This window comes from Caretta caretta, chromosome 1 (genome assembly GCF_965140235.1).
Source record: "Caretta caretta isolate rCarCar2 chromosome 1, rCarCar1.hap1, whole genome shotgun sequence".
NCBI classification, from domain to species: Eukaryota; Metazoa; Chordata; order Testudines; family Cheloniidae; genus Caretta; species Caretta caretta.
This window is the reverse complement of record NC_134206.1, coordinates 95358110-95378025: the sequence shown is the minus strand read 5'-3', so window position 1 is coordinate 95378025 and position 19916 is coordinate 95358110.

The window sequence follows — 19916 nt, the reverse complement described above, 5'->3', positions numbered from 1 at the left end:
AGTACTGACTCCAGTGACAACATACTGACATTCAGTGCCGTGTACCTGTGGAGAAAGGGGTTGCTATTGCTTTGGAAAATGGCCATTCAGAATGTTACTAGTCTGTAGCCAACCAATTTGGTGTGGGAGATCAACTGTTGGGGCCATTCTCATGTAGGTCTGCTATGCCATTAATAAGGTGCTCTCTAACTGAGCCACGAAGCTGGGTGATGCTCCAATTTTTGATGACTTTGCATGCATGTGATTCCAAAACTCTATTGGGCCACTTGATGGAACCATATGCCAATCATTTGCCCCACCCGCACCAGGGCCGGGATTTATAAACAGATATGGGCGTTTCTCCACAGTTCTCAAAGACTATTGGACCACTGTGTCAGGTTTACGGACATAAATGAAGAGTGGTCTGGGAGGTCCACAACACTAGCATCTTTCAGAACTAAGTTCTGTTAATATTAATGGAGAGACCACTAATTGCCCCCAGGAGCACTGTGAACATTAATGGTGTGGAGGCTGGTCTGGTTATTTTGGAAGACCTTGCTTAACCCCGATGCTCTGGCTAGTGAAGCCATACACAGGCCACTTGGACAGAAGGAAGGCATATTTTAATATTGGCAATGTGAATAGTTGCAGAAAGGTAGTTGAGTGTGCTTTGGCTGTTTGAAAGGGAGATGGTGCTGCCTATGGAATAGGGTGGAAGCAACAGAAAAAAATATTCCAACCTCTATGAATTCATGTTGTGTTTTGTGCAATATTTATGAGAGCTGTAAGGGAAAGCCTTAATGATGGGTTCAGAGTCTTGCTTGGAGATTCGAACAGCTAGCAAGGTGTCCCACAGAGAACACAAAGACATGTGGGATTGCTGTCAGGGATGTCTACTGTTCATATTTTGAGTCACAGACCTGAACACATTAGCCCAAGGAAGGCTGGGGTGAGGAATGCAGACATAGAGATTACTGGGGTATTGTGTGTGGGTAATGGAAATTTAATGTTCCCTCTGTGCTTTTGCAAAACCTTATGAATTATTTCAGCTTTATTTTAAAGAATTTTCTACTTTAAATGCAATGATGACTCATCATGAATGTATTGTAAAATGGTTTTATCATAAAAGAACAATAAAAAACCAATAATAAAGTTTTAATGAAACCAGTGCAAAAATAATGTCTTTGTATCTGGAAACACATTTAACTACCAATCTCCTTAAGAAACCAACTGTGCACAAACGTTTAATTACTGTGACAGTGCAAACAAAACTCAAAGTGCAACAGTAAGAACATTTTAAATGCAACATTTTGTGAGAGGGGGAGGTAACATAAAAACATAAGAACAGCCATACTGGGTCAGATCGAAGGTCCATCTAACCCAGTTTTCTGTCTTCTGACAGTGACTAATACCAGGTGCTTCAGTGGGAATCAACAGAATAGGTAAACAACAAGTGATCCATCCCCTATCACCCATTCCCAGCTTCTGGCAAACAGAGGCTAGGGACACCATCTCTGCCCATCTTGGCTAATAAATTTAAAAGCAAGTATATGCCTTGCCTCTGGCTCTTCTTGTCCGTGAGGGAACTGAAGTCAAGTGCCTCCACTCAAAATTTTCAGGGGGATTGCAGGGCTCAAAAGAGCTGGATTCCCAGCTGCAAGTGTTCTTGTACCCGACAGTTGATTCTGAGAGACAATTGGAAGCTGTTGGGAGCACTACTGCAGGGATGAGGCAATTAGCAGTTGCTGCTGGTCCCAGTAGCCAGCATTGTCCAGAGGCTGAAGGACATTATGGGACTGTAGGGCCTGCTGGCATAGCAGGAACATGTTTTGCAGGAGGGCATTCTGGTTTAGGATTGCATCCATGAACTGTGTCTGCATCTCTTTCTCCATGCTTTCCCTCATCCATTGTGATGCTGTCCTTGACCAACACCATGATTTCCCTGGTGACTGCAAGATTGTATTTGGCTAAATAAAGTTGAGTCATTTCTCAGTCTTAAGTTCTGCTATATCTCCCCTTAAGATATGGAGAAAATGCAGAGTACAATAGATAGGATCCTGCAATGATTGTCAGTTACAATGCATGGTTCAGGGCATTTTTAACTCAGTGAGAAGCAGTATTATTTGTACCTTGACCAGGGGTGCAATGTGAACTTATATCTCATGTAAGCTATGAAAACTAACCAAATTTCTTTTCTGGTAAGCATTGTCTCAATAAACTGTTGAACTTTGTACAAATGAATGCTTTTATTAATTGAATCTGCTGTGGGAGAGGGTCTGACCCCAAGCACTCCTGGATTCACACCCCACACACAACTGCATTGATGTTTGTACAAAATATGCCTTGTAAGGTATCATTTGAAAATTAATAACAACACTGGCTATTAATATCACTGTAAAATGCATGTGTTAACCTTATGTGAAGTTATGAATTCCCTCTGTATAATATTACTAGAACATATTTAAGAAGACATTTTAGCCTAGGTAAAGGTGATAAACACGTCTGTGCTAGACAAAAGAATGTGGGTTTTATGTCAGTTTACATATCAGCTGTAAACAAAGTTACTAAGCAAACTAGCTGGGGTTGTCCTGAGCATGAATTTGAGAGTCAGAGAATTAACATGGCTCCTTCACCCCTGAGAGACATAGTAGACTGAATCCCCAGGAGGCCTTCCTAACTTTGAGAACAAAGGCATTTCTCTGGGAATATTAAGGGACAGAATAAGACTCTACCTTTATCTTTCAGCTAAGAAGACGAGAGAAACCAGCACCTAGCAGCTTTCTCAGGGGAATCTCCCTGTGTGTGCAGCAGGGGAACGATGATCCCAAGGCAGTCCCTGAAGCCCAGCATGTCGGGTCCCCAAACCCTCTGCAGGAGACATCCTCAGGTGTCACCCCCGACATTTTTCCAGACCCATTTCCCCCTTGTAAGGAAAAGAGGAGAGGAAAGGCAACTAGACTGGTTCAGAGACAGTAGTGTTTGCACGTTGCTCAAAGCCAGACTCATGTTTTCATTTGTATTTCCTTTTTAAAAAGTTTCACTTTTATGTTCCATATACCACTTTTAATAAATTTCATTGTTTCCTTGATTTGTTCATGGGCCATCTGTCTTAAGTATGATGAATGGAAATGTTTTTTCAGGTTCGGGATAGGGCCTCACAGTTTAGAGCAAATGACTTTGATTTGTGTGACTCTGGTTCCATCATGCTGGAAAGAGGGAGAGGTGAGTGGGAACAGGCAGTGGCAAATGTGTGAAGGCAGCAGATAGTACAAAAACACACAGCTAGGCAGTTCCTAGAGTGTTACCTGTAATGCACTCAACCCTGGGATACCGCTCCTAGAGTGACAGTGCGAACATCACATAACAAAAAGAGGCAGTGTGAACACAGCCATACATGTTTACACAGCGCATACCTGTGTCTAACACAGGATATGTAGATACTAGACACGGGTATGGTATGCATGAGTGAGAAAGTAGACAGTCAACCAGCGAGTATGCACTGTAAGCGTAGCCCATCTGCGTTTTAAGCCTGGAATGTATCAGACATTTCTCGAAGGAGCAGTGGCACAGTACAAACTCCTACAGCTCCATGTGAGGTCCTGTCCTTCATGGGCCTCATGTGAAGAGATCATAGAATCATAGAATCATAGAATATCAGGGTTGGAAGGGACCTCAGGAGGTCATCTAGTCCAACCCCCTGCTCAAAGCAGGACCAATCCCCAATTAAATCATCCCAGCCAGGGCTTTGTCAAGCCTGACCTTAAAAATTTCTAAGGAAGGAGATTCTACCACCTCCCTAGGTAACGCATTCCAGTGTTTCACCACCCTCCTAGTGAAGAAATTTTTCCTAATATCCAACCTAAACCTCCTCCACTGCAACTTGATAGGAGGCTGGGTGGTATGAGAGCCCTGTTGTTCTCAGAAGGCGCTCTATGTTCATGTTTGAGAATTAGTACCTCCAAGTGTCATGCAGATACAGTTCCTACTTCTTCTAGAATACAAGCATTTTGACTCTATATGTTACTCAAAATATTGCCAGGTAGAAAGATACAGTGTTAGTCTTTCATAGGGAACATGTTGCTAAGGCCTTCTTTTTATTATCTGTTTCTTGACAGGTATTCCACTGTGCCTGGATGATTATTTATGTTCCTGTTATCAAATAATATACAACTAGAGGAAAAATACTTGAAAAATTTTAAAATAATATCAATTAAGGATAAAAAAGCCCACACAATAAACCTTCAAGACCTATTATGGATTTTGGCTGTCTGAATCCCTGAAGCTCTTCTCTTGTATGATAGATGGTACATTTAATTTTAGCAATAGAGTCTTAAATTCATCCTCACTACTTAAATGGTTTAAATTACAGCTAGTGAGCAAGTTGGGGTACAGAGTTGGGATACGCAACTAAGGATGATGGTAAGTCACATAGGTTAATGATGCAACTTCACTGTCTCCCAACCATATATTCACAGTAAAAGGGAGCTAAAGGGATTTAAAATAAATATTTATATTAATTTTTGATGGACCTAACAAATACACATATAATACACGAGCAGAATCAATTACTAACAAGACATATATATCAATACAAGTAAATGCAGAGATGCAGATTTTAACTACCACATTAGATTCAGTAACACATTTATCAGAACAGATATTACATTAAGATAATTAAAGCAAACACTAAAATGTCAGTAAAATAGCATACCATAAATCTGAGTCTGAGTTCAATGTCTTTTCAGAGAACAGTCATAGACATCTTTTATCAAAAAGTATGAAACCAACAGGGTTTTATAGAAATTTAACAGCGATCTACATAAATTATTCTAAAATACCCTATAGTATATAATATTGTCATCCTTTATGCAGGTGTTTTTGAAGCATGTATACCCAAGACGTAATGCACTATTTAATTAGATAGGATGGGTCCAAAAATCTACTGGAAGGTTGTTCAGCAGGATGTTTCATTAAAGATACATTTAAGATGCACTTCCTTAGCACTGTGGTGCATGTTAAAGTCAACATCTGCATCACTTTTAATATAATCCATAAAATTTCCCCAAACTACCTTTTAATGGGGTAATTCATTTTATAGTTTGTAAATTAACCTTTCAAAAGTTGCAGCTTCATCCTACCAAATTATATTCTTTGCATATCATCAATGTCAAATATGAGCCTTCAGGCACTAGAGTTGAAGAACCTCAGGAGGGAAATAGTGATTTTTTTCCCCAGTCATGGGTACTCAGTGATAGAAGTAGCTGGAACTATTGCTGAAATGGTTCTCCAACCATGTCTAATGGATATTGAGATGGTCCCACCCTCAACAGTTGATAATAAAGATGTGATAAGAACTAGCAACATCTCACAGCACTTTCCTTAGAGTTCCCCACAAGAGTAAGTAAGGAATGCTGCCTAGAAATGGTTTGACAACCATGCTCCAGACAGAGTGTAAGCAGAGTTGCCTGTTCCCCCCACCCCAAATTGAACTTGATGCCCTCCCTTGGAAATACAATACTACCATGGTGGGTTCTTCCTCTGGAAAATCACAAAGGGCTTCCCTTGATATTGGAGCAATGCAGCAGCATTGAGTGGGAAAAGCACAGTTTTATTCTGGTTAGTAGCTTGTAGTGAATGCCTTGAAAATATGATCCATTAGCTTTTATATATAAAAATATTGTAATAATGGGTCTTTAACTTTTTGTATCCCCTTGCACTGGGGAATGAAGGCTACACTGGCCTGGCTCTGTCCTCCCTTATGGCATCAGTCTCTCTGGCAGCCACACTGCCTCCTTCCTTGCAGCCCTTTTATCCTCCCAGCTGCTGTGGAGTTGCCAGTCAGCTCTGGCTGAGCACGCAGTTTCTTTGTCAACCCTTTGGGCACTGAGCCAGGATGGGGTATGACAAGGATGTTGAGGAGAATTTCAAGAAATGAATTCACTGAGCAATGAAGAATGCTTAATCTAATGTTCGAGATTATTTCTAATATTTGTGAGGGCCCATAACCTCTGGCTGAGTTACTGAAGTCCTCAAGTCATGATTTAAAGACTTCAAGTTACAATTTTGCAATCAGTTAGACCCCGAGTTTGTCAGCAAGATCCTCCAGCCAGACACCTGGAAAAAAATTTACTGTATTAACTCAGGTCTGGTCTACGCTACGAGTTTATGTCGATTTAGCAGCGATAAATCGAATAAACCTTGCACCCATCCAAACAACGAAGCCATTTTTTTCGACATAAAGGGCTCTTAAAACCGTTTTCTGTACTCCGCCCCAATGAGGGGATTAGCGCTGAAATCGACATCGCCATTTCAAATTAGTTAGTGTGGTTAGTGTGGATGCAATTCGAAGATATTGGCCTCCGGGAACTATCCCACAGTGCAACATTGTGACCGCTCTGGACAGCACTCTGAACTCAGATGCACTGTCCAAGTGTACAGGAAAAGCCCTGGCAACTTTTGAATCTCATTTCCTGTTTGGCCAGGCGAGCTCATCAGCACAGGTGACCATGCAATCCCAGAATCGAAAAAGAGCTCCAGCATGGACCGAACAGGAGGTACTGGATCTGATCGCTGTATGGGGAGAGGAATCCGTGCTATCAAAACTCCGTTCCAAAAGACAAAATGCCAAAACATTTCAAAAAATCTCCGAGGCCATGAGGGACAGAGGCGACAGCAGGGACGCAACGCAGTGCCGCGTGAAACTTAAGGAGCTCAGAGAAGCGTACCAGAAAACCAAGGAATCAAACGGACGCTCTGGGACAGAGTGCCACACGTGCTGCTTCTACGCTGAGCTACGTGCAATTCTAGGGGGGGCCGCCACCACTACCCCACCCCGTCCGTGGACTCCGAGGATGGGGCACTCTCCTCCATGCCTGAGGATTTTGTGGATGGGGAAGATGAGGAGGAGGAGGACAAGCTTGAGGAGAGCACACAGCACACCGTTCTCCCTGACAGCCAGGATCTTCTTATCACCCTGACTGAAACACCCGCTCAACCCAACGAAGCCCAAGAAGGGCCCTCTGGTGAGTGTACCTTTTTAAATATAATACATGTTATAAAAGCAAACATTTTTTAATGATTAAGCAGCCCTGAGGACTTGGGATGCATTCGTGACCAGTACAGCTACAGGAAAAGTCTGTTAACGTGTCTGGGGATGGAGCGGAAATCCTCCAGGGACATCTCCTTGAAGCTCTCCTGGAGGTACTCCGAAAGCCTTTGCAGAAGGTTTCTGGGGAGAGCAGTCTTATTCCATCCTCCATGGTAGGACACTTTACCACGCCATGCTAGTAGCAAGTAATCTGGTATCATTGCATGACAAAGCCTGGCAGCGTATGGTCCCGGTGTTTGCCGGCATTCAAGCAACATCCGTTCTTTATCTCTCTGTGTTATCCTCAGGAGAGTGATATAATTCACGGTAACCTAGTTGAAATAGGGGAATTTAATTAAGGGGACATTCAGAGGTGGCCGTTCCTACTGGGCTGTTTGCCTGTGGCTGAAAAGAAATCCTCCCTGCAGTTAGCCACACAGTGGGGGGGGAGGCATTGGCACTGAGCTGTTCACATTTGGCTAGCAGGGATCTTCCTGATACCAGCCACACAGTGGGTGGAGGGGTAAAGCAATCATCCCAGAGAATTGGATGCGGGGGGGCGGGGGGGGTTAGTTTGGTTTCTGCTGCTGCACGTTAACAGGAAAACTGCAGCACTAAATGGCCAACTCAACGTGCTTTGCTTGGTATGGGAAAGGAGGGTGCTGCTGTTATGAAGGTTGCAGAAGCCGAAAGACTATGGCTTACCGTGGCCGCCTGCAAGCTGAATTCTGTTGCCCGGCACTGCGTGTGTGATCTCTAACACCAAAGTCGCAGGCACTCAATATAAGATGCAAAATGCGACCTTGTACCAAAATCACATGTGCTACGTAATGTGAATAGTGTTGTTCACCCTGAAAGAGTATAGCCATTGTTCTGTAAAATGTATCTTTTAAAATACTTCATTCCCTTTTTTTCCTCCAGCAGCTGCAAATGTTTCAAGCCTCCCTCCTTGGTCCCAAAGGCTATCTCAGATAAGGTGGCGAAAAAAACACACGCGTGATGAAATGTTCACTGAGTTCATGCAGTCGTCTGGCACTGACAGAGCTCAGCAGAATGTGTGGAGGGACACAATAGCAGAGTACAGGAAAGTGGCCGATGAATGTGAAGAGAGGTGGCGGCAGGAAGATCAGAGGAGGCATGAAGCAATGCTGGTGCTACTGCGGGATCAAACGGACATGCTCCGGCATCTGGTGGAGGTTCATGAATGGCAGCAGGATCACAGACTGCTGCTGCAGCCCCTGTTTAACCGCCCTCCCTCCTCCCCAAGTTCCATAGCCTCCTCACCCAGACACCCAAGAACGCGGAGCGGGGGGTGGGAGGAGGCTCCGGGCACCCAACCACTCCACCCCAGTGGACAGCTCAAGCAACAGAAGGCTGTCATTAAAGAAGTTTTAAAGTGGCCTTTTCCTTCCGTCCTACCCTCCTCCCACACCGGCTACCTTGTGAGTTATCTCCCTATTTTTATAATCAATTAATAAAGAATACATGTTTTTTAAACGATAGTGACTTTATTTCCTTTGCAAGCAAGCTGTGATCGAAGGGGGGAGGGCGGGTGGCTTACAGGGAATTTAGTGGCAACTAAGAGGGCGGGTTTTCATCAAGTAGAAACAAACAGAAGTGTCACACAGTACCCTGGCCAGTCATGAAACTGGTTTTCAAAGCTTCTCTGATGCTCAGCGCTTCCTGCTGTACTCTTCTAACCACCCTGGTGTCTGGCTGCGCGTATTCAGCGGCCAGGAGATTTGAATCAACCTCCCACCCTGCCATAAACGTCGCACCCTTACTCTCACAAAAATTGTGGAGCACACAGCAAGCAGCAATAACAATGGGAATATTGGTTTCACTGAGGTCTGAGCGAGTCAGTAAATTGTGTCAGCGATCCTTTAAAAGTCCAAATGCACATTCTACCACCATTCTGCACTTGCTCAGCCTATAGTTGAACAGCTCCTTACTACTGTCCAGGGTGCCTGTGTATGGCTTCATGAGCCAGGGCATTAAGGGGTAGGCTGGGTCCCCAAGGATAACTATAGGCATTTCAACATCCCCAACAGGTATTGTCTGGTCTGGGAAGTAAATCCCTTCCAGCAGCCGTTTAAACACACCAGAGTTCCTGAAGACGCAAGCGTCATGAACCTTTTCCGGCCATCCCACGTTGATGTTGGTGAAATGTCCCTTGTGATCCACCAGTGCTTGCAGCACCATTGAAAAGTACCCCTTGCGGTTTATGTACTGGCTGCCCTGGTGGTCTGGTCCCAAGAAAGGGATATGCGTTCTATCGCCCCACCACAGTTAGGGAATCCCATTGCAGCAAAGCCATCTAGTATGACCTGCATATTTCCCAGAGTCACTACCCTTGATAGCAGCAGCTTAATGATTGCATTGGCTACTTGAATCACAGCAACGCCCAGAGTAGATTTGCCCACTCCAAATTGATTATCGACTGACCGGTAGCTGTCTGGCATTGCAAGCTTCCACAGGTCTATTGCCACTCGTTTGTGACCTGTGAGGCTGCTCTCATCTTAGTATTCTTGGTATTCTTGCACTTCAGGGCAGGGGAAAGCAAGTCACAAAGTTCCATGAAAGTGCCCTTACGTATGCAAAAGTTTCGGTGCCACTGGGAATCATCCCAAACCTGCAAAACTATGCGGTCCCACCACTCTGTGCTTGTTTCCTGTGCCCAGAATTGATGTTCCACAGCATGAGCCTGCCCCAGTAACACCATGATCTCTAAATTGCTGGGGACCGCGGTTTTAGAGAAATCTGTGTTCATGTCCCTATCACCGCACTTCCATCGCCTCCTTTCCTGGTTTTTCAGGTGCTGGTTCTGCATAAACTGCACGATAATGCGCGAGGTGTTTACAATGGTCATAACTGCTGCGGTGAGCTGAATGGGCTCCATGCTTGCTGTGCTATGGCATCTGCTCGGGCAATCCAGGGAAAAGGGCGCAAAATGATTGTCTGCTGTTGCTTTCACGGAGGGAGCGAGGGTTGACTGATGACATTTACCCATAGCCACCCACAACAAATTTTTGGTCCCATCAGGCATTGGGAGCTCAGCCCTGAATTCCAGTGGGCAGCAGGGACTGTGGGAACTGTGGGATAGCTACCCACAGTGCACCGCTCAGAATGTCGATGCTTGCCACGGTACTGTGGACGCACACAGTCGAATTAATGTGCTTAGTGTGGATGCATGCACTTGACTTTATACAATCTGTTCCCAAAAATCAACTTCTGTAAAATTGGAGTACTTTCATAGTGTAGACATGGCCTCAGAGCCCTCCCCATCTAGTGTCCCATCTTTAGCTGTGGGAGGTATTTGCTATTAGCAGTTGCAGGCAATCTCGTTATGCCATCCTTTCCACAAACTTATCAAGCTCAGCCTTGAAACCAGTTATGGTTTTTTTTGCCCCCACTGCTCTTCTTGGGAGACTTCCAGAACTTCACTCCTCTGATTATTAGAAACCTTCATCTAATTTCAAGCCTAAACTTGTTGATGGCCAGTTTATACCCATTTGTTCTTGTGCCAACATTGGCTCTTATTTTAAATAAATCCTCTCCCTCTCTGGTGTTCATCCCTCTGATATATTTACAGAGAGCAATCATATCTCCCCTCAGCCTTCATTTGGGTAGGCTAACCAAACCAAGCTCCTTTAGTCTCTTGTAAGGTAGGTTCTCCATTCATTTGGCCATCCTTGAGGCCCTTCTCTGCATCTGTTCCAGTGTGAATTCATGCATCTGTTCCAGTTTGAATTAATCTTTCTTTAACATGGGAACGCAGAACTGTTCACAGTATTCCAGGTGAGGCCTCACCAGTGTCTTGTATCACAGTAATAACACTTCTATATCTCTACTGCAAATACCTTGCCTGATGCATCCTAGGATTTAATTAACCTTTTCACAGCAGTATCACATAGTCATCCTAGAATTGGTCAATACACTCAGGTTTTTCTCCTTCTCTGTCACTTCCAACTGATATGTCCCCAATTTATAGCAAAAATTCTTCTTAGTTCCAAAGTGCATGATCTTGTATTTTGCACTATTAAATTTAATTCCATTTCTATTACTCCAGTTTTCAAGGTCATTCAAATCTTCTTTTAAGATATTTCGGTCCTCCTCCTTATTAGTAATAGCTTCCAACTTTGTGTCATCCACAAATTTTATTAGTACACTTCCACTTTTTGAGCCAAAGTCATTAATGCAAATTTAAATAAGACTGGTCTCAAGACTAATCCCTGAGGAACTCCACTAGTGACCTCCCTCCAGCCTGACAGATCACTTTTCAGTATGACCAGCTATAGTCTCCTCTTTACTCACCCAGTTCCTTACCCACCTTTCAATTCTCATATGACTGCCTATCTTCTCCAATTTAACTAATAATTTCCCATTATCAAACGCCTTACTGAAATCCAAGTTGATTAGATCTACTGTATTTCCTTTGTCTAGAAATTCAGTTAACTTCTTAAAGAAAGAGACCAGGTTGCTCTGGCATGATTTACCTTTTGCAAAACCATGTTGTATTTTATTCCAATTACCATTTACCTTTATGTCCTTATCTACTTTCTCTTAAAAATAGATACTGTATCAGCAATTCTCCAGTCATAGGGTATCATTCCCAAGTTTATGGATTCATTAAAAATCCTTTCTATTGAGCTTGCAATTTCATGTGCCAATTCCTTTAATATTCTTGGATAGAAATTATCCAGGTCCCCGATTTGGTCCCATTAACCTGTTTCAATTTGACATCTCACCTCAGATGTGGAAATTCCTACTTCCATATCCTTGTTCCTATTAGTCACCCTGCAACTACACCAAGTTCTCCATTACCCTTTTTAAAAATGGAGGCAATGTTTTCATTTAGGTGTTTTTCTCCCTCCATCTCCAAACCTGGAATCTTCTTTTCCAACACATTTATCAGATGGCCCTTCATACAAATGAAGCACCTTTCAGGTAATAATGCACATCCTGCAACTTCCATATCCAGTCATCTTCATTTTCCCTTCCATTCTTTGGGTCACTACCACTGCTGCCTCTGTAAGTGTCATCAGGGCCAGATTAAGACCTTTAGAGGCCCTAAGCACTGAAAGGATTATGGTGCCCCCTGTCATAAATATAAAGGGAAGGGTAACCACCTTTCTGTATACAGTGCTATAAAATCCCTCCTGGCCAGAAACAAGGTCTTTTTACCTATAAAAGGTTAAGAAGTTCAGGTAACATGGCTGGCCCCGACCCAAAATGACCAATGAGGGGACAAGATACTTTCTTGCAAATATGGAGTGGGGGGAGGCTTTTTTCTGTCTGTGTGATACCTTTGCCACGAACAGATCAAGGATACAAGCCCTCCAACTCCTGTAAAGTTAGTATGTATTCTAGCTAGAAAATGTGCTAGGTTTTCTTTGTTTTGGCTTGTGAAATTCGCTGTGCTGGAGGAAACGTGTATTCCTGTTTTTGTGTATTTTTTAACTTAAGGTTTTGCCTAGAGGGATTCTCTATGTTTTGAATCTGACTGCCTGTAAGATTATCTTCCATTCTGATCTTACAGAGTTGTTCTCTTATCTTTTTTTGTTCTCCTAATAAAGTTCTGATTTTAAGAATCTGATTGGTTTTTTTGGGTCTTAAAAATCCAAGGCTGGTCTGTGCTCATCTTGTTTATCGTCAAGCCTCCCCAGGAAAGGGGGTGTAAGGGCTTGGGGGGATATTTGGGGGAAATAGGAACTCCAAGTGGTCCTTTCCCTGATTGTTCGTTAAATCACTTGGTGGTGGCAGTGTACCTAATCCAAGGGCAAAAGCTTTGTGCCTTGGGGAAGTTTTAACATAAACTGGTAAAAATAAGCTTAGGGGGTCTTTCATGCAGATCCCCACATCTGTACCCTAGAGTTCAGAATGGGGAAGGAACCCTGACACACCCGCATATGTAATTAAAAATAAAAACAATACAATACCATAAAATAAAATTTTATTTTTCGAAATGACAGAAAACTTACATGTATGCTGAAATTAAAATAGCTTCTTTCTAGATTTTCTGATTGCAAAATTCTGGATAAGTTCATCGAAGCTGACTCGACGAAGCATATCCGCTTCCATACACAATAGGGAAAGTGAATCAAGTCTGTCCTGACACATTGTTGTTCTCTGAGGGTTTTTTATTCTTTTCAGCTGAAAAAAAGAGCATTCTGCGAAGTGGTTAGTAATCATCCATGTCAGAAAAATACATAGTGCGATCTCTACATTTGGAAATACACATTGTATTCTGTCTTTCAATATTGTGTCATGAAGATCAATGTGACTGAATTTCATTTTTCCTGTTTCATTAAACTTTGCGCGCATATAACAGTGGAACTGCTGTACTTCTCCACAGAGATTCATGTTCAAGTCAACAGTTTATGAGTCAACTAGCTTTTGGGAACCTTGTGAATATTGTTAATCAGATAAGTCCATATCATTTAGAAAAGAATATCTACTTGATACTTCTTTGTACACTTCACCTCTCCTCTTCAGATGAGCTTCAAGTGTATCAATTCTAGAGTAGTAAGTAGATATGCAAAATTTGTCTCTAGGATTTAATGCTGTTTCTGTTGCACTATCATTTGCTTGTTTTTTCCTGATTCACTTGCGGGACTGGCCTTCTTTGTAGTTAGTATCAGGCAACATATCTTTTGATATGCCTTCAAATCTTTCGAAATCATTCCTCAAAGTGTGTAAGTGGTCTGCTAATGATTGACAGAGGTCTGCACATGATTTCAAATCCAATTCTTTTTCTTGGAGAGCTTGACTTGTGTGGTAAAAGTGTTGTAAAATTTCATTCCACATGGTCAACATGAATACAAACTCTAGTTCTTGCATCTTGTTTGCAATGTTTTCTGCCTCTCGTATAATTTCTCCCTTTTGTGATTGGTCTTCAGCTATACTTTCTAATGCATCCACAATCTTTGAATAGGACTCCAGAATTGCACTTGTTGCCAGTGCATATGCCTCCCAGTGAGTATTAGAAAGAGATTTCAACACACGATCATTGCCCAAATATGTTTTAAGAACGGCCCATCGGTGTGTTGTGACAGAGAAAAATGTACAAAGTAACTGGACTGTTGAGAAAAAACTTACTGCCACCGAACAACAATCAACAGCACCGCGGCCAGCAAGACTGAGAGAGTGTGCAGCAGCTGGTATGAATATGGCATATTTGTTCTGTTCTAAAAGCTTCTTCAGCACGGTCCTTGATAACGCCCTGACATGTTGGCTGCGTTGTCGTAAGATTGACCTCTGCACTTTGAGAAATCTATTTTGCAAACTTGGCACAGATAATGCAGTACTTGATTTGCCATTTCTTCACCAGTGTGGCCTTTCAAATTGAGGAATGTTATAAATCATTCAACTGGTTTTCCATCTGTGGGAGACACATATCTTAGTACAATACTCATTTGATCAATATGTGAAAGATCAGGTGTAGAGTTGACAGATAAACTGAAGTACCCAGCAGTACTTATTTCATCCACAATAGCTGAATGAATTAGACCAATGAGTTCATCACATATTTTCTTGGATAAGTATGATGGGTTACCTTTGCCAGCATTCCCATATTTTGAGATATGGCCTGAGAAATGGGTCAAACTGAGCCACAAGCTCCAACAATCCCAAGAAATTTCCATTCTGCAATGATCCAAATGTGTCAGACCATGTTCAGCTAATGTTTGAATAACAGCTACAACACGCTGCAAGACATGTTGCCAGTATTCACGCTCCCCTTTAATTTGTTCTTCCAATTTTGGTGTCAATCCAAAGTCCTGACTTCGATTTAAATATGTCAACATTGAATCTCTGTAAGTAGTGCTATTTTCATGTTGTTCAATTAAAACAATATTCCGGCAGTCAAACCAGGATGTTGAAGGTTTACATGCAAAAAAGTTTGCAAACAAAACAGTACACAGACTCTGTTGATGGTGAATACAGTAGCCATTCTCAAGTGTATTTCTCACCATTCGCTTTCATGCCGAAAAATATTTTTTGTGGACAATATCTTGTTTGTTTGCCATTGGTAAAAGTCTGACGTGATTTCTCAAGTGGGCCAGTGAGGTGTTGATAGTAATTTGGTCCACGATCTATCCAGTAAGCTACATCATCGTACTGAAATCAACCGACATACCAGGATCTTTTCTCCTATTATTTACAGCAGGAGCAGGTTCAGTCTCTGACACATCCACACCTTCTAGAATAATGTCTGTTTTACCACCAGGAGTAGGATGATCAGTTACAGTCTCTTACACGTCCACATGTTCTGGAACGGTGTTTGTTTCACCAATAGAAGAAGGGTCAGTCTCTGAAACCCCTACAGGTTTTGGAACGATGTCTGTGCTACTGAGAAATGATGTTGCTTCTGATGGATTCGCTTTGAAAAATTATGTCAGCTTTGGAAGATTTTGGAAAATTTCACTAGTTTTTTGTTTCTTTTCTTCCACCAGTTTACGTGTCTGTGCTCCACTCAGTTGGTTACATTTCATCCTGCCCCTATCTCAGTTATCTGAACTAAAAAACCCCAAGAAATTACACAATATGCACAATTTTTATGTATATATATATATATATATAAGAAAGAAAAAAATGAATCAAGTACGTATAACTCAGAAGAATATATCAGAAATAAAATATAAATTTATTGCAATACATGACAGGATCTGATTTCCTTGCATTATTTTGATCTATGTTAGCGGGACGCTCCCCTAGTTTAGGTGGGGATAAATAATAAAAAGAGAACAGAAAAACAGGGAAAGACTGTGTAGTGGAGTGTAAGGAAGTCTAACAAAGTTCTGATTTTTCCCATGATGACTACTTTGATGCTTTTTTTGAAATATCAAATATCATTTTTTTAAAAAAAAATCTCATTTTTTTTTGGTGCCCCCTGCTTTGCTGGTGCCCTAAGCACGTGCTTAGTCTGCCTATTGGGTAATCCAGCCCTGCATGTCATAGCCTTCCCACCTAATCTCCTGTCAACCCGCACTCACAAAACAAAAACAGAACACGACACATTCCCTCCCCAAACTCCCCTTACAAAATCCCACTCAAACTCCCCTGTTTTCAGCTCTATTTGTTGGCTCCTGTGTTGCTGGCTGACCATTTGGCTGCCTTTATAGATTGCCTGAAGCCCCACCCCCTAATCTGGGCTCTACTGTGATTAAAGGCTCTGCTTTCCTACCAGCCTCTGCAAACTGAACCACCAGAAAAAAAATCACCAAGTAAAAACAAACAAGCAAACACTCAAGAACTCACTCATTGACCCTAAGGATCAGGGGCTTGCCTTCTTCTCCAACAGATCTCCACTCTCCTGCAATGTGCATCTAGAGTTATTTAAAAGTTTGATTCATGTGTGCTCCAGCACTAAACAAAGAAACGTGTGTATTTTTGAACAGAGTATTCTTCTACCCCCCCAGGTAAATATGCATTTCTCTATTTATCCTCCAACTTTACATATTAAAAGCGGAAGTAACTACAGTCTGAAAGAGAGACAAAGTAAAAGCAAGATGGAGAGACAAAAAATATCATGTTGTGTTGGTGCCAAATCCCAAGTCCCTTAAGTAATATGCAGTCTATTTTATCATGATCTTATGCTTTGCTTATGCTTCTTTTCACTTCTCTTTCATGAATCTCCAGCCCTTTACAGTGCTTATGGCCTCATATGAGTTATAGATTGTTACCTCCACATTCCTAGTACACCAGTAGATTGTCCTGATAAGCATTTCATGATACAGTATATTCTAGGAAATGCCTGTTCCCTTGAGCTTTACACATTCTTTCCCTTATAATTAGCAATCTACCATTTAAAGCATAAAAACATTATAGTTGCACTTTCTATTTTGATTTTTGATCCCAGTCCCACAAGTGATTTGGTGCCATCCATATTGGTTGATTTTTGTGTTCTTAGCAGTTGTTTAACTTTGTTTTCCTTATTTTTCATTATGCAATTTATTATCTTCTGTAACGGCACACATGGTTATAAAGCATCGTAATAGTTGTTGGGGACACTGGGGCATGGCCACTAGGTAACTCGAGGGGATGGAAGACCATGAGTGTCGATGAAGCCCCCTCGCACTAGGCCCAAGTGTCCTTGGCCACCCCTCCCGCCTGGAGGCACTCGCAGCAGCTCTGTGTACTAGGCCCAAGTGTCCTTGGCCCCCTGCCTGGAGGCACTCACAGCAGTTATGCTGAGGATCTGCAACAATATGTTGCAGTGTCAGACTGCCTGAAACTAAGCAAGGCCAAACAGGGCAGATATGGAAGAACAATGCTGAATAAAGCAGCTTTATGTATGGTTTAAGAAATGATACAGAGCACAAGGGCACTAGCTGGGAACTGGATTGGCTGGCTATATGGATACTTAGGGCAGCTTGATATTGGATAAGTATGCTGGGGAAAAGGATGTATAAAAGCCTGTGTAACTTCCTGCTCTGTGTGCAGGATTTGAGATCTTATTCTCCCTGTACCTTTTTGCAGCTGCAAATAAACTTTTCTGCTTCTCCACTCCGTTGTGATTATTGGGTGTAGCACACCGGGTAGCGAACCAACTCCAGCTGTTGTTTAGCCTCTCGGCACTGGGTGCCGGCAACATAGTCATGAAATATACCAAGTACTAACAGAGCTCTCACCAAATGGGGATAGAATCTTGGTCTAGAGAGCACAGTCATTAAAAGAAAATCTGAATTATGAAAAAGGAGCCTTTCTTTGATGTCCTTTGTTTGTGCTCGGTATAGCCCTTTGCAAATTATCATTCATTCTGGATGAACTAAGATGTGATATTTTTAAAACCATTACTAAACACAGTAAACATTCGGAAGTGACGCATAAAGTTGTTTAAGTTAGATCCCCTCCACTAATTCAGACTCCTTTAAATTCAGACTCTATTAGACCTACTTGCAGCTACTCTACCAAAGTTTAAGGGAGTCTAAACTTGTCTGGCTTATATGTATAGAAATTGGAAGAAGATGTAAATTAAAGAAAGGGGTGGAGGTTAAATGTTAAAAGATGCTTCACATGTATCTAAGGTTGCATAGAATATATAAGAAAGAAAAGATGTAAAGATATACAGTAAGTCACTGAATGAACCGGGGTATCAATGGTGAGGATATGTTTACTTTTTTTCAAAGTTCCTTACCATGTGATGGTCCACAGAATCCTAAATGCCATTTGCTGAATGTAGTGAAATGATGTGTCCTTCCTCCAAGCCAAGGGGAGATACCATGCTCTGTACCCAGGTGGGCGGTGTCAGGCAGGGCTTATCCCTTCCAGTGGAAGTTGAGAGGTGGGAGAGTAAGTACAAAAGGCGGAGCCTCCAGCTCAGTTGGAGCCTAGCCAGGGAAAGAGGCAGGCGTACCTTGCTTGCTGCAGGACTCTAACTCTGCTGCCGAGCCAGGCAGTTCCCTGACCCCAGAGGAGACTGAGTCCACAGAGGAGCTGTTGGGATTGCTGCTGGGAATCTACCACAGTGAGACAGAAGACACCCACTGAGCTGAGGCACCAAACAATGGGGTGGTAGGAAGTGGCCCAGAGACCCTAGACTATAGTGTGGTTGTGTTGTTGCCTGAAACCAAGTCAGCGTGTTTTGGGCAGATCCCCACTGACCCAGTGGTGGAACGCTTCACCACTGTTAGGGCCCTGGGCTGGAACCTGGTGGAGTAGGATGGGTGTGGGTCCTCCTACCCCCTGCTGCCAACCCCCTGCCTGCCCTGGGGTAGCAGCCTCCCCACCACAAGCCCAAAGGCCTGCGTTGTCTGCCAGCTGCCAATGGTAAGACGACAGGCTGCTTGTTTGCCTTGCCCCTGCCTGAGGGCCTGAGCCCATACACTGGTGCTCCACCCTGCCAAGATGTCAGGCCACTAGCACCTGATTTGCTAATTCCTCCCCGATATTAGGCAGTGACCCTGGTGACGACTCTGGGAGGGAGGCATGACTGCCACCTTACTACACTGATTATGACCTCATATAATACCCACGCATATATATAAATATATAAGCATATAATTAGCCACAGTAGAATTGCAGTGCATCACTCTGTGTGTGTGTGTGCGCGCATGCCCACTTGTATGTAATATTTGGACAAGACAATCAAATGCCAGCTGGGCCTTCCTGCGACATCACTTAGCAAGAAACATGAAGGGACTCTTGACCAAGGTCCTATCATTAGCATATTCCACCTTGCTTTTAATCTTAAATATTTTTTGTTCAAAATTCCTGCTAATTCTTATCTGATTATTGTAACCAAAGTTTACTTTGTTTCCCTTTTACAAAATTTAAATCAAGAAAATGCAGAATATTTTAGCAGCTCTCAGAGAAAATGGAACCAGGCGTTAAGAAGAAGAAGGTGCTTGTTTCACAGAAAATAGTTGCTTTATGTCAGATGAGATATTGGTAAGCCTGCAGCTGAAGGTTCAGTTCTGAATTCAGGTTTGTCCTGAATTTGTTTTTAATGGCAATCCTTTACTTGAGAAGCCATGTCTCAAACTCTTCTTAACACACTGTTGTTAAAGAGAAACAACTTCAAGCTGTTTTACATCTTTATGTCCAAGGATTGATGACATAACGTTTTTTGCCACAAGTAACATGAACATCTCACCTGTTGTATGAAGTTTCTCTGCAGTCTTTAAGCTTAAATGGTGTGATGCTTCCATAGCCTTCACATTACTGCCACTGAGAGATGTTATTGTTTTAGGTTGTCTTTCAATTAACTCAGCTTTCTCTTTAAAAATCAGGAGGTTTATCTTTTAAAGAGCTGTGCTTTGTATTGAGGTGACCGTGAAAGAGGGAAGGTTTCTCTGAATGATGGGATGGCAATTCATAGCCAATGACACATTGAGACATTGGCTCGCTT